This window comes from Chiloscyllium punctatum, chromosome 1 (assembly GCF_047496795.1).
Source record: "Chiloscyllium punctatum isolate Juve2018m chromosome 1, sChiPun1.3, whole genome shotgun sequence".
Taxonomy (NCBI): Eukaryota; Metazoa; Chordata; class Chondrichthyes; order Orectolobiformes; family Hemiscylliidae; genus Chiloscyllium; species Chiloscyllium punctatum.
This window is the reverse complement of record NC_092739.1, coordinates 65182945-65199266: the sequence shown is the minus strand read 5'-3', so window position 1 is coordinate 65199266 and position 16322 is coordinate 65182945.

Here is a 16322-nt window from a genome sequence, read left to right as displayed (position 1 = left end):
GTCTGGGAAAACTTCCTTCTCCTTTATTCGCCCAATGATAAACCTGAGTCTGTGTCTCTTCATTATCAATTTATCAACTAATGGAAATAACCTTTCAATATTTATCCTCTCAAGGCATTTTGCAATTTGTGAAATTGCTACTAGCTTTAACTATTCCACTTAAATGCCATAATCTTTTTAGATGTTCATCAAGCGAACTTTCGGTGCTGTTATACTCTGATTTTTCTTAAGTTGACTTCCCTCTGAGGTAAACAGACATGTTTCAAAGGCACAGTTTCAAAGAAGATTTGCAGTAGGATTTTTGCCAGTGTTTTGGTCAATATTTCTTTTCACTAAAACAGAATGTCTGAATTTATCACATTGATGATTATGGCAGCTTGTTCTGAACAATTGGCAACCATATTTCTTACATTACAATACTTCAAAAGTGTTTGGATATTCTGAGATTGTACAAGACACCAATATACTAAATAAATGCAAGTTTTGCCTTTGGCACTGCTAGGCCAAGAAGAATAAAATAATGGATAACATTTGGCTCATGGCACATGGTGAGAATCTAATGACTAGCAGAATCTAATTGAAATGAATAACAAGCTATTAAAAACACTTCAAAATTGCACAATTAGTAATAACCATCCAAAACTGTTTTCTTTGCAATCTGAAAACTTACTTCACATTGAGAACCAATCTGTTGCATGTCAAAATGCATAGCAAATTCCAGCTATCTGTAACAAATCTCTGATATGTTTGAGATCGATGATGTGGGCCTCCTGCCATCAAAAAGTTCCATTCATGGGAAATTGCATGCAATTTGTACAGGGTAATAATTACCCTAATCCTCAGTGTCTGCAAACTATTTGATAAAAAGGTATTTTGCAATTAAATTAACCACTGTTCTTGCCCAGTATCTGACAAACCCACACCTATGAACTGGAACCATGGCATGAAGTGGAATTTCTGGCTTATCTTTCCTCCTTTTTAAATCAAGTTCATCTAGGCCAATATTTGTGCAGCAGCTCCTATATCAACTAAGGTCAATAGTTGTAGCTGCCATTAGTTTGATTAACTACTTGTCAATCCAGGATTCTGCTTAAATAGTTGATTCGACTGTCAATCTAGGAAATAGATATATATTTTAAAGATTGAGGTACCTGTATTTACAAACACTTAACATAATCCATTTTGGAAAGTATTTTAGAATCAACAGTCTACACTATTTTTCTTGGAATAAAGAGTATTTATGATTTGAAGTTTTTGTATTTGCATTAGAAATTTCGTAAGATAGAATACCAAACCACTAATTCACTCTGAAAGGAGGACAATACAGATGTCAATGTTGATTGTTTCTTTCCATCAAATTAATACTTAAATTCCAAACTTTCCTTTTCTGGAACTCTGATTAACTAGTACATAAATCATAATTGCAGTATAATGTAACAAAAGTTGTAGTCACATTTGATTTGATCTGATTTATTATTGTCACATGTACCAAAATACAGTGAAAAATATTGTTTTGCCTGCTAACCAGGCAAATCATACCTTACATAATAGAACAGAATGCAGAATATAATGTTACAGTCACAGAGAAAGATCAACCCTAATATATGAGGTGTCTGTTCATAAGTCTGATAACAGGGGGAAGGAACTGTTCTTAAATCTGTTGGTAATTATTTTCAAACTCTTGTATTTGCTGCCCGATTGATGAGGGTGGAATAGAATCTGGGGTGGGTGGGATCTTTGATTATGTTGGCTGCTTTCCCGAGGCAATGGGAAATGTAAATGGATTCAATGGAACGATGGCTGGTTTTCGTGATGGATTAGGCTGTGTTCACAACTCTCTGTAATTTCTTAAGATCTTGGGCAGAGCAGACTCCATGACTCTATAACCTTAGATTTTAACAAGCTTGTTAAATTAGTCATGTCATGGAGTGTTAAATATTACAGTATAAAATGTTTCTATGACATTATATATTAGCATTAGTAATCTTTTAAATTAAACACACATCAAAAGTTCTATAGCAAAATTTAGGGATGTTGCAAGATTTTCCAATTCAGCTTTTCAACATGTTTGTATTTTTACAATATATTCAGAATTCTGTCATAGAAACATTGTCAGTAGCATATATTAAAGTTTGGGCCCAGTGCCCAGTGTGGGACCCAGCAGCTTCAGGTGGTGATTGCATTTCAGAGATCACCCCAGCATGGATTCGTGGCAGTGTCCTTGTTGGTAGAGATAAGATGGTGCCAAAGAATGGTCTATCTGTTCTAGCAGTGGTGGCATTGCAGAAAATCTCGAGGCTGTTTGTGCTGGTGTTGGTCTCAGCATTGGGCTGAAAGAGCCCGGATCCAGTTTCATGGCTAAGCACTTAAGAAGGGCTGTAATGTTGAACTTTTAACTTTATTTCTTTATTTTTCTACTTTATACGTAAGAGTTTGGACCTAGGTACATAAGCTAGCACCAGAGAATGACAACTTTCTGCACTTTTCACTGTGATCCTGTATCCCTGTGCTTGAGTACACATAACAATAAAACCTGACTCTAACTCTGCTTTAATGTGCTTAGAATAACTGTGGCATTATTTAAGAATATCATTTAGAAGTCGTTTTATAGTTGGGTTCATTATATTAAGGGTCCTTTATTCAGGGATGAAAAATCTATTTATTGCTGAGTTCATTGTCCAATGTATAACTTTTGAATAGCTTTAACCTCATTAATATGTAGGACATTGCCTTTACCTTGGGAACTATGGTCCAATAACACACACTACGCAATAATGAAGAACTAATTCATTTTGAACTGCAATTTATCAAAGAAAAGTGACAAAATAATTGCAATATTAAAACACAGATCTAATTTATTTATCATTATCATATTTGACAATTCAGGAGTCACCAAAAAAAGGCTATCAATGCCTTAGAAATTTGGGAATTTTCAGTCAGCAATGTAGGCAGCCCATGTTTGCCTGGACAATACGGTGGGTTTTGTGTTAAATGGATTTTGTAAGGGGTCATTACATTTTCTCATTCTGACTGTCAGGTTACAGGTGGCCCTCTAGGTTCATGACCAGAGATTTATGAGATGTTGGCCCTCCCACTTGGAGAACTTGCCTGATTTCTTTGTCAACTGCATGTCAGATTTCTCTCATTGATGGCAACGTGTCAGGACTTTATCCAAGACATAGAGGTTTGAATCATGAGCTTTTTTCCTTTGTGGAGCAGAATAAATGACTTTTGATTTGGTACCAAGCCTTGCAGATTGCAAGGGTTTCATATTTTAATCTAGTTTGCTGCTGAGTCAGTTCTTCCTTCCCAATTTTGCTATAGTTGTCTTCAATAAGTTTTGTGGTAAATTCAACAAGATTCTTGTTTTTCCTACTCTCTGGGGACACCTGTGGTGATGGAGTGGAAAGACATTAATAGGTCAACTTAGGGCTGAAAATGTGTTGGTGGAAAAGCGCAGCAGGTCAGGCAGCATCCAAGAGCAGGAGAATCGACGTTTCGGGCATGAGCCCTCCTTCAGGAATGAAGATCTCCAGCATCTGCAGTCCTCACTTTCTCCTAGGTCAACTTAGGGTCAAATAAGAAACCAAGGTTGAAACTGTTTGGTTTCGCTGAATTGTGATGGTGTGGGAAACATGTTAAAGCTTGCAGACAAAACAAAAAAAGATGACAAAAGTTTACATAATCACATGAAATATTATCTATAATTTTGAAAAGGGCTATTTCAATGTTGCAGCAAAAGTAGAAAACTGACTGGTGAAGATTAAACACTTTGGAGTCTCTAGAGCAATTTTTAAAATGTAAAATAAGTGCTTAAGTATCCAATAAGGTGGGTATGCACTCATTAGGTTTTATGAAGGTACTGCACATCATATTGATGAATGCAGAAGAGAACCTATGCTTAAATCAGGTGCTCAGTTCTTTGTGTGTGTTGCAGATTTCTAATTCAGAAAATTTCTAATCTAAAAAATTGAATGCTATGATTGTACTCAAGCTCCTTTCATTTCTCCTTTCTGATTACTTAGTCACAGAGTCATATGGAGTCGAACAGAAACAGACCCTTCAGTCTTATACATCCGTGTCAACCAGACATCCTATTCTGACCTAGTCCCATTTGCCAGTATTTGGACCATATCCCTCTAAACCCTTCCAATTCATCTACCCATCCAAAATGCCATTTAAATGTTGTAATTGCACCTGCCTCCTCCACTTCCTGTGGCAACTCATTCTGTGCATAGTCCATCTGCTGCATGAAAAGTTCCTCCTCAGGTCCTTTGTAAATCTTTCCCCTCTTACCTTAAACCTATGCCCTCTAGTTTTGGACTCATCCAATCTAGGAAAAAGACCTTGGTCATTTACCCTATCCATGTCCCTCATGATTTTATAAACCCCTATTAGGTCACCCCTCAACATCTGATGCTCCAGGGGAAAAAAAACTCTCCCTATAACTTAAACCTTCCAGTCCAGCAGCATCCTTATAAATCTTTTCTGCACCCTCTCAAGTTTAACCACATCTTTTTGACAGAACAGCAACCAGAATTCTACGCAGTATTTTGAAAGTAGCTTCACCAATGTCCTGTATAGCCACACCATGACATCCCAACTCCTATACTGAATGTTCTAACTAATGATAGCAATGTTACTAAGCACCTCCTTCACCACCCTGTATACCTGCAACTCCACTTTCAAGGAACTATGCACCTGCACCGCTAAGTCTTTTTGTTCAGCAACACTCCCCAGGATCTGACCATTAAGTGTATACGTCCTGTCCTGGTTTGCTTTACCAAAATGCAACACCACGCATTTATCTAAATTAAACTCCAGCCGCCACTCCTCTGCCCAATGGCCCATCTAATTTTATTCATGCTCTACTACACCACCTATTCTGGTGTCATCTATAAACCTACTAACCATAATTCCTATATTCATATCCAAATAATTTATATAAATGATGAAAAGAGTGGACCCAGCACCAATTCTTGTGGCACACTGCTGGTCACAGGCCTCCAGTTTGAAAAGCAACTCTTCACCACCACACTTGTCTCCTGCATTCAAGCCAATTTGTATCTAATTGACTAGCGGCACGGTGGCACAGTGGTTAGCACTGCTGCCTCACAGCGCCAGAGACCCGGGTTCAATTCCCGCCTCAGGCGACTGTGTGGAGTTTGCACATTCTCCCTGTGTCTGCGTGGGTTTCCTCCGGGTGCTCCGGTTTCCTCCCACACTCCAAAGATGTGCAGGTCAGGTGAATTGGCCATGCTAAATTGCCCCTAGTGTTAGGTAAGGGGTAGATGTAGTGGTATGGGTGGGTTGCGGGTCGGTGTGGACTTGTTGGGCCGAAGGGCCTGTTTCCACACTGTAAGTAATCTAATCTAAGCTCCCCCTAGATCGCATGTGTTCTAACCTTACTAACCAATCTACCATGTGGAATATTGTCAAACACTTTGCTGAAGTCCATATAGACAATGTCTACCGCTCTGCCTTCATCAATCTTCTTTGTCACCTCTTCAAAAAACTCAGTTAAGTTAGTGAAACATGATTTCCCATTCACAGAGCAAGGGTGACTATCCCTAATCAGTCCTTGCCTTTCCAAATACATGTAAATCTCGTCCCGCAGAATCCTCTCCAATGATTTAGCCACCACTGATGTAAGGCTTGCCAATCTATAGTTCCCTGGCTTTCCCAATAACCTTTCTCAAATAATGACAGTACAACTTCCAGGCTTCTGGCACCTCACTTATGACAATGAATTGTACAAATATCTGAGCAAGAAGCCCAGTTAAACTCTTCCCCAGCTTCTTACAAAGATCTGGGAAACACGTGATCAGGTCTTAGGGATTTATCTACATTTATATGTTTTAAGACCTTCAGCACCTCCTCCTCTGTAATATGAACTCTTTTCAAGATGTTACTATTTGTTTTCCCAAGTGCCTTAGCTTCCATATCCTTTTTCACAGTAAATACTGATGTAAAATATTCATTTAGTATTTCACCCGTCTCTTGTGGTTCCACATATAGACAGCTATGTTGATCTTTAAGTGGCCATATTCTCTCCCTGGTTACACTTTTGCCCTAAGTGTCCTTATAGAATGCCTATGGATTCTTCTTAATCATATTTGCCAGAGCTATCTTACATCTCATTTTGCCCTCCTGATTTCCCTTGTAAGTATACTCCTTCTGCATTTATACTCTACTAGGGATTCACTCGATCCTACCTGCCTTTACCTGATATATGCATCCTTTTTCTTGACCAGAGCCCTAATTGCTCCAGTTATTCAGCGTTCAGTACACCTACCAGCCTTCTCCCAATCCCACTCCCACCCTAATCCTAAATCTAACCCACAACCGAAATTGACTTCCCCAATGAGTTGCTTGGCTGAGATGGGATGGGTGTACTGCAAGTATCTGCAGCGCAATAGTTTAATGTAAATGAGATATCAGATACATCAGCCCAACCTGTTTTAGATAATCAAGTGTGGAACAAACTAAAAGTGCTTATGATTAGTGAGGTTTGTTTTGTGCAGCTGATAGATATTCACATGGAGAAAGATGTTGTGGTCATCTCACTAGACATCCTGAAGCCCAGACTAACGCTTTGGGACATAGGTTCAAATCACATCTTGGCAGTTAGCGAAATTTAAATTCAATTAATTAATCTGGAATGTAAACTAATCTCAGTAATGTTGACCATTATTTATTGTTTCAAAGATATATTTGGTTCACTAATATCCTTTCAGAGAGGAAATCTGACATCCTTACCTGATCTGCTCCACATGTGATTCCAGATCTCTGGAATCTCCTAGGAAGCTATTCAGTTATACCAATTTTCTACAAAGTCTAAAATTACTGAAGCAACAATAGAAAACCTAGCTCTAGCAGCTCTGTCAAATTCTCCTTACTACCGTCTTGGACTTATGCCGAAATTGAGAGAGCTGATCCGTAGCACAATTAAGTCACAGTCTGACATAGTCATATTCATGAAAGAATAACTGTCAGTGTCCTGCACACAACCATCACCAACTTTGGCAATGTCCTGTCCAACCACTTATCTTTGAGAGTGGTCTCACAGTGATGAAATTGTGGGGCTGCGGGGGGGTGGAGTTAACTTGAGAGCTCTTAATATTGAATCCAGGCCTCATAAAATCATATCATATCAAGTCAAACATTGTCACGGGAAACCCCTACTGATTACCATCTATTCAGCTGATGAATCAAAATGGTTCCATGTTGAACATCACTTTAGAAGAAACACTTGAAGATGGCAAGGGCCCAGAATACACTGTGTGGAAGGAAATTCAATGTCTATCATTAAGAGTAGCTCAATAGCACTCCTGTTAGCCACGCTGTCTGAGTCCAAAGGGTCATCGCTAGGTTCGGTCTGTGACAAGTGGTGAGAGAACCAACAAGAGGGTAAAATGTATTCAACATCATTGTCATCAACCTATCTGTCACAGATGCATCTATCCATAACAGTACTGGTAGGAGTAATTACCACACAGTCCTTGGGAGGACAAAATCCTGTCTTCTCATTTAAGATATCCACTATCATGTTCTGTGGTACAATAGTAGGATAGATTTGGAAGATGTCTAACAACTCAAACTTGGTATCCATGAAGTGCTATGGTCCATCAACAATAAAAGACTTGCACTCCGCCACAATCTGTAACCTCATGCCTGACATATCCCCACTATCCCATTACCATCAAACCATTGAACCATGTTCAACAAAGAGTGCAGGAGGACATGTCAGAATGAACATCAGACACAACTAAAAACATGTCAACAAGCTGAAGCTACAACACAGAAATATTGGCATGCCAAACGTAGAAGAAGAATGCAAGAGAAAGAATAAGGTGATCTCATGACCAACAGATCAGACTTAAACTTGGCTTTCCTACCTCATTCAGTTGTGAATGGTGGTGGACAATTCAGTAATTAATGGAGGAAGAACAAACACAGAAAATGTGGGAGAAATTCAGCAGGTCTGGCAGCTTTTTTGGAGAGAAAAACACTTCAACATTTTGAGTCTGATATGCTCTTTGCCAGAACTGAAAAGGCTTGGAAAATAATTTATATACTTTGACAGAGAGGGAGATGGAATAAGGAACAGATGGTTTGGAATTTGCCTTTGATTTCTTTTTAAAATACAACTGAGGGGCTAATGGAAATATGGAATGTGTGCCTGAGAGGCACCTATCCTACCTCATTCAGTTGTGAGGCAGATAACCTTGCAACATTTAAGAAGCTTCTGGATGAACACTTAAAATGCCATGGTATAGTAGGCTATGGGCTAACTGCAGATCAATGGAATTGTGTAGTAATTTGACCTTAGTTGGTCAGCATTGATGTGGTGGATCGAAGGGCCTGTTTCTATGCTATAGGATGATACCAACATCTCATTGGTTCATCTCTCACACAAAAAATGATTAAACACAGAAGGAGGTAAAACAATATAATTTCAGATTTCAATTATCTCAATTTCTGTAGTGGCATGCCTGTCATTTCTTGGATGTAAGTGATGCTTTAGTTGACGTAAAAGTGAAGGATTCTCAATAAATTGTAAGATGTCCTCTAGTTAGCTTTCCAAGAGGTTAGTTCACAGATGAATTCAAAATTGGAACAGGTCAGGGATCTTTCTCCCTCTTTCAAAATATTTCTCTTTATGAGTTGAATAGATAGTTTGCAGCTAACTTGACGGCTTATATTAGAATTCTCCCCCTTTGCAAGCAGTTTGTGCTGATTTTAAAGCAGGAAACCAACGTGACTGTCTCATTTCACATTTTTGACAGACAATAATATGTCTGTTCATTTTGATTATCATGCATTGTTATTTGACAGTTTGAGACAGCCAATGTCATTGTGTTTCATTGTGACACAGTAAATTTGAAATCACCCTTCTGAGTTATTTCCAGGAAGAGCACTAACATAATATCAGACTGGAAAGTTCCCTTTGTTTCCTTTACAGACAGATGACTCGAAGAGAATGCCTTTTGCAGCCTGCTGTTCAATTTTAAAATATCAAGTGTTGACTGCAAGTTCAGACACTGGAATATGATAACTGGTATGTGGAAAATAACATTCCTGCCCACAAGTGCAAAGCAATGACCATCTCTAATGAAAGAGAATCAAACCCATCCTCCCTTGACATTCAATGACATCATTAAATTCTTAACACCCTGGAGGTGGGGGTGGGTTGTGGAGTCTACTGTTGACGGGAAGTTGAATTGAGCTAGCACATAAATGCTGTGGCTACAGTAGCAGAACACAGGCTGCGAATTCTGTAGTGAGTAATTCATCTTGTGAATCTTTAAAAACCTGTCCATCATCTACAAGACATAAGTCAGGAACGTGATGGAAAACTCTTCACATTCCTATATGAATGCAGCTTCAACAAAAGTCATGAAAGTTTCACTATTCATGCTTATTTGCTTTAACACCAATGCACAGGGTGTACCATCTGCAGGATGCATGTAGCAACTTACCAAGGCTTCTTCAACAATACTTCCCAAAATCTAATCTCTACCATGTGGAAGCAGAGGGTAGCAGATATATGGGAACATCATCACTTGCAAGCTCTCCTCCAAACAACTCTCCACTCCTTCACTGTCACTGGGAACTCATTGTCTAACAGCATTTTGTGCTTGCCTGCACTGGAGAGACTGCAGCTGTTCCAAAAGGCTGCTCATCACCTCTTCTTTCCACCCTTAGGTATGGGCAGTAATCGCTACCTCCAAAGATCCCCAGTGTCACAGGGGCCAGTCTTCAACCAATTAGATTCACTCATGTGATTTCAAGACACGGTTGGAGACACTGGATACAGAAAAACCTACTTGCTTGATAACATTCCAGTAATGGCACTGAAGACTAGTGCTCCACAACTTGTTATGCCCCTAGCCTAGCTGTTACAACACAACCCAATAATGTAGAAAATTGCTCAGATATATCCAGTAAACAAATGGTGGTAGAAATCCAACTTGGCCAATTACTGTCCATCCGTCTACTCTCAGTCATCAGTAAAGTGATTAAAGGTGTCATTGACAGTGCTATTAAGCAGCACTGGCTTAGTAATATCCTGTGCACTTATGCTCAGTTTGGATGCTGCGAGGGTCACTCAACTTCTGATATCATTACAGCCTTTGTACAACATGGAAAAAAAAAGCTGAAGTCCAAAGGTGAGGTTAGGGTGACTGCCCAAGTCATCAAGGCCATATTTAACCATGTGGCATCGACGATCCTAGCAAAACTGGAGTCCATTGGAGTAAGGGGAAAGCTCTCTGCCTCTAGGAGTCAAACCTGGCACCTAGCAAAATCGTTATATTGGGGGTCAGTCATTGCAGCTCCAAGACTTTTCTGCAGGCATTCCTCAGGTTAATGGCCTAGAACCAACCAAATTCAACTGTTTCAACAAAGATCTGTCCTCCATTGTAAGGTCAAAAGTGAAGATGTTTGCTGATTATAATATTCAGGACTATTCACATTCATCTTCAGATCCTTTAGCAGTTCATGTTCATATGTAACAGGTTCTAAACGAGTGACAAGTCATATTTCTTCTACAGGAACACCAGGCAATGTCCATCTCCAATAATGGAGTCTAACCGTTATTCCTTGTCATTCTGTGGCTGAGTCTCCCACTGTCATCAGCCTTGGGGTTGTTATTAGCCAGAAACTGAACTGAAAAATTATGATAGTTACAAGAGCAGGTCAGAAGCTAGGAATCGTAGTGAGTAACTCATCTCCTAACTCCCCAAAAACTGTCCACTGTCTACAAAGCACAAGTCAGGAGTGTGCTGGAATACTCCCATTTGCCTGGATGGGTGCAGCATGAAAAGCACTCAAGAAGCTTAATATCATTGAGGATAAAGAAACCACTTGATTGGCATCACATTTACAATTATTCACTCCCTCCACCCATAACTCTCGGTAACAGCAGTGCAAACCATCTACAGGATGCAGGAATTCATCAAAGATTCTTACCTTCTTCAAAACTGTGACTGTTACCATTTGAAAGGAATAATGCAGTTGTTACATGGGAATGCCACCACCCTTGAGTTCCTTTCCAAGCCACTCATCATCCTGACTTGGAAATATATGACTGTTCCTTCAGTTTTTAAGAGACAGGTGGTTCAAAATCATGGAAATCCCTCACCAATGGCATGGTGGGTCTACACAGAGCACATGGATTACAGCAGTTCAAGAGGGCAGCTCACCACGACATCCTCAGCTACGACCATGGAAGGGCAATAAATGCTGGCTCAGCCAGTGACATTCAGACCCCATGAATGAATAGAAACAAAAGTCAGTGGACACCTTCATCTTGCGAACAAATGAATGCAAGTATTGAAGTTCTCTACAATTCAATTAAATTTTAATTTCAGAAATACTGCTGAAATATTGAAGACCATATTTTGTGCTAATGTTAGATTCCTGATCTTGTTATAATTATAAATGTAGAAAGTAGATATAAATTGAAAACCTATTCAATATTCTGAAATTCTCCATAATGTATCACTCAACCTGATCTTATTTTGTTCTTCAAAAAGACAAGGTGCCTGTGACACAGATTACAACATTGTGAAAGAAACACTTAGCCTACTTTCAACAGCAATGCCTCACAATAATCTAAAATAGCATGTGTCAATTGCAATTATAATACAATACTGATAATCTACCCTCCATGGTGAAGCACACTTTGATTGCAGAAGTGGCTTTGAATAAAGTTAGGTTGATGTGGATTCAGCCAATTGGAAATCAGAAGCCATGAACTAGGTTCTAGGATTAAATGATAATGTCCAGCTCTGATCTTAATTAATCTCCCTTTACTTCCAGGAAGGTACTCATGGCTTGAGTGTTGAAAACCACTTATGGATAGTTGGCTGGTGGCAGAATTTCAATTCTGTGTTTGGCCGGAAATCTTAGAAACATAAGACTTTCATTCTCCAGACAAGAATCCATTGCTTTACTCATTAGGAAGTGGCTTGGTAAGTGAATGTGAACACTGCAGAAAGGAGTTTAGACTGGACTTTATCTTTTTGTGTTCATTAGCAGTGGTATGAAGAATCAAATGAGAAATTTAATTTCAATCCGTTTGATGGGTTCTTTTTGTGCAATTTTGCTATTTTTATGATGAGAAAAATGAGGTTGTCCCCAGTGGAGGTAAGTACATTGAGTCAACTGGAACAAAAAAATAATTGAACTCCACAGGCTTGTCTCTTAAATTCAGTATTGCAGAACTAGCATTTTTTTTCCGCTTAACTGAAGCAATCTAAATTTCACTTGGAATCAAATTAGGAATGTTTAGATTCCAGTGAGGGTCCGTCAGTTTTATTTTGATATTGTCCTGGAATTTGTTGATAGGTCTGTTATTCTTGTGACAAATGCCTTTGTTTTTTCTATTTGGGAATGACACAAAATCAATAAGTAAAGACACAATCAAAAAGTTAGAAGAGAAAATGAATTAAATTAGGAAAATCAGGTAAAAGCAAATTACTGCGGATGCTGGAATCTGAAACCAAAAGAGAAAATACTGGAAAATCTCAGCAGGTCTGGCAGTATCTGTAAGGAGAGTAAAGAGCTGATGTTTCAAGTCTAACTGACTCTTTGTCAAAGCTTTAACAAAGAGTCAGTTAGACTCAAAATGTCAGCTCTTTTCTTTCCTTACAGATGCTGCCAGACCTGCTGAGACTTTCTAGCATTTTCTCTTTTGGGTAGGAAAATCAGGTGATGGCAAGTTTAGGTTTTATAAGTTTGCATATCAATGCACGAAGGGAAGAATGAAGTCAATTATAAATACAATTAGCAAGTTTTGAGAAGATTTGTAGATCAGTTTGAGATTCTGGATGTAGGTTTGCTCGCTGAGCTGGAAGGTTCATTTCCAGATGTCTTGTCACCCTACTAGGTAACATCTTCAGTGGGCCTCAGGTGAAGCAGTGTACATGATTCCTGCTTTCTATTTAAGAAAGCAGGAATCATGTACACTGCTTCACCTGAGGCCCACTGAAGATGTTAACTAGTAGGGTTAAATGAACCTTCCAGCTTAGCGAGCAAACCCACATCTATAAATACAATGAGTGACACAGGAGAGAACCATCCTGGACTTTTTGCTGGAATGACAGGAAGATTGTCATTACTAGCTGTCATTCTTTCTCTGAAACTGACAGCAATGAAAAGCAGAATAACACAGGATTCGAGATGCTGCTGTTAGTTATTCTGAGAATTTACATGGTTGGTGCTTCAGTGATCATCCAAAACTGCAATCCATATACAACAAATTGATTGACGAAACTTCCACTTTTACAGTGCTGATCTCATTGTAAAATTTATGCCTTGTTGAATGAAGTGTAACTGAGTATTTTAGAAGTTTATTAAGTTCATAATTACTGTTTAACATGTTTAAAGTTTTGATAAGTTAATATAATATTTGTGAATGTCCAAATTCCTCCATATGTTAGAAAATTCCAAACTTCAAAATTTAATTTGCCTGAATATTTGCAAACCATGAGAGCTGCATGCCTTAGACGCATTGTGCCAAAGTCCTGATTCTCTAAGTCCCACTCTTAAACAAGCCCCCCAACATTTGTACCTGGCAGGGTAGAAATGTGAGCAGTTGTGGGAAGTTATACAGTCATACAGATTTACAACACAGAAACAGATCCTTTTGACTAACTCTCCATGCTGACCCAATATCCTAAATTAATTTAGTTCCATTTGCCAGCATTTAGTCCATATCCCTCTAAACTCTTTCTATTCATGTACCCATCCAGATGTCCTTTAAATGCTGAAATTATACCAGCCTTCACCATTTCCAATGGTAGATCATTCCATATACGCTCCACCCTCTGCATGAAAAAAGTTGCCTCTTATGTCCTTTTAAATCTTTCCTTTCTCACCTTAAAACTATGCCCTCTAGTTTTGGACTACTCCATCCTGGGGAAAATACCTTGTCTATTCACCCTATCCATGTCCTTCATGATTTTAGAAACCTCCATAAGGTCATCCTTCAGCCTCTGATGCTCCAGGGAAAATAGCCCCAAACTATTCAACCTCTCCCCATACCTCAAACCCTCCAACTCTGGCAACATCCTTGTAAATCTTTTCTGAACCCTTTCATGTTTTACAACATTCTTTCTACAGTAGGGAGGCCAGAATTGAATGTAGTATTCCAAAAGTGGCCTAACCAATGTCCTCTACAGCTGCAACATGACCACCCATTGCCTTCACTCAATGCAATGACCAATAAAAGCAATCATACCAAATGCTTTCTTCACTATCCTATCTACCTGCAACTCCACTTTCAAGGAACTATGAACCTGCATTCCAAGGTCTCTTTGTTCAGCAACACTCCCCAGTACCTTACCATTGAGTGTACAAGTCCCTTCAATTGCCTTTCCAAAATGCAGCACCTCACATTTATCTAAATTAACTTTTATCTGCCATTCATTGAAACTTCAGCCCATCTGATCAAGGTCCTGTTGAACTCTGAGGTAACCTCCTTTGCTGCCCACTACAATTTTAGTGTCACCTGCAAACTTACTAACCAAATCTCCTATATTCACATTTACATAAATGATGTCAAGCAATGGACCCAGCACCTGTCATTGTGGCACACCATTGGTCACAAGCCTGCAGTCTGCAAAGCAGCCCTCCTCCACCACCCTCTGTCTTTTATCTTCAAACCAGTTCTGTATCCAAATATCTAGCTCCCCCTGTATTCCATGTGATCTAACCTTGCTAACCAGTCTACCAGAGGGACCTTGTTGAATGCCTTACTGAAATCCATGTCGATCACATCCCCCACTCTCCCCTCATCAATTCTCTTCATTGCTTTTTAAAAAAAAATCAAACAAGTTAGTGAGCCATGATTTCCTATGTACAAAACCATGTTGACTATCCCTGATCAGTTCTTGCCTTTACAAATACATGTGTATCCTGTCCCTCAGGATTGCCTCTAACAACTTGTGCACCATCAGTATCAGGCTCACAGGTCTACAGTTCCCTGGCTTCTCCTTACCACTTTTCTAAAGTAGTGGTACCACATTAGTCAACATCCAGTCTTCTAGCACCTCACCTGTGACTATCAATGATGCAAATATCTCAACAAGGTGCCCAGCAATCACTTTCCTAGCTTCCCACAGAGTTCTAGGGTACACCAGATCAGTTTCTGGGGATTTATCCACCTTTATGCATTTAAGACATCTAGCACCTCCTCCTCTTTAATATGGACATTTTTCAAGATGTCACTATTTATTTCTTCATGTTCTCCAGCTTCCATATTCTTTTCCACAGTAAACACTGATTCAAAATACTGCTTTAATATTATCCCAGCTCCTGCGGTTCCACACATAGGTGACCTTGCTATCTTTTAGGGGGCCTATTTTCTGCCTAGTTGCTCTTTTGCCCATAATGTATTTATAGAATCCCTTTGTATTCTCCTTGGCTCTGTTTGCTAAAGCTATCTCATGTTCCCTTTTTGCCCTCCTGATTTCCCTGTTAAGTATACTTTTATTGCTTTTATACTCTTCCATGGGTTCACTCAATCCCTGCTGTGTATTCCTGACATATGCTTCCTTCTTATTTTTAATCAATACCTCAATTTCTCTAGTCAGGCTGCATTCTCTATACCTACCAGCCTTGCCCTTCACCCTTTCAGGAAAATACTGTGTCTGTACTCTTGTTATCTCATTTTTGAATGCTTCCCATTTTCTAGCTATCCCTTCACCTGCAATTATCTGCCCCAATCAACTTTTTAAAGTTCTTGCCTAACACTATCAAAATTGGCCTTCCTTCAATTAAAAACTTTAACATTTAGATCCTGTCTGTCCTTTTTAATCACTATTTTAAAACTAATGGAATTATGGTCACTGCCCCAAAGTGCTCCCCACTGATGCCTCAGTCATCTGACCTACCGTACTTGCTAAGGGTAGGACAAGTTTTGTTCCTTCTCCAGTAAGTATTTCACGTGTTTGTATTTTGTGGAAATATTTAAATATGCCTCTATCTTTTTTCAGAAGCAAATTTTATGATTGAGATTTCCAAAAGAGAATTCATGGGGGTTAATGAATTGGAAGAAAATATCTAAAATGGCTGGAATTCTTTGGAAAGCTCAAATACTCTTTTGGAGAAGTCAGGTACTTTTGGTATTCCTTTAGAAAGGCCATGAATTCAATTTTGAGAGAACAGGTAGCTTTTGTGAGAATTTTGTTATGTTCTTTTGAGAGGTCATGTACTCCTTTGGAGACAACCACTTCTGGTTTTCCTTTGGGATTATTAAAAGTAGAAATTGATAAGGTTTGTGGAATTGTCAAGATAAGTCATTTAAATTTCCT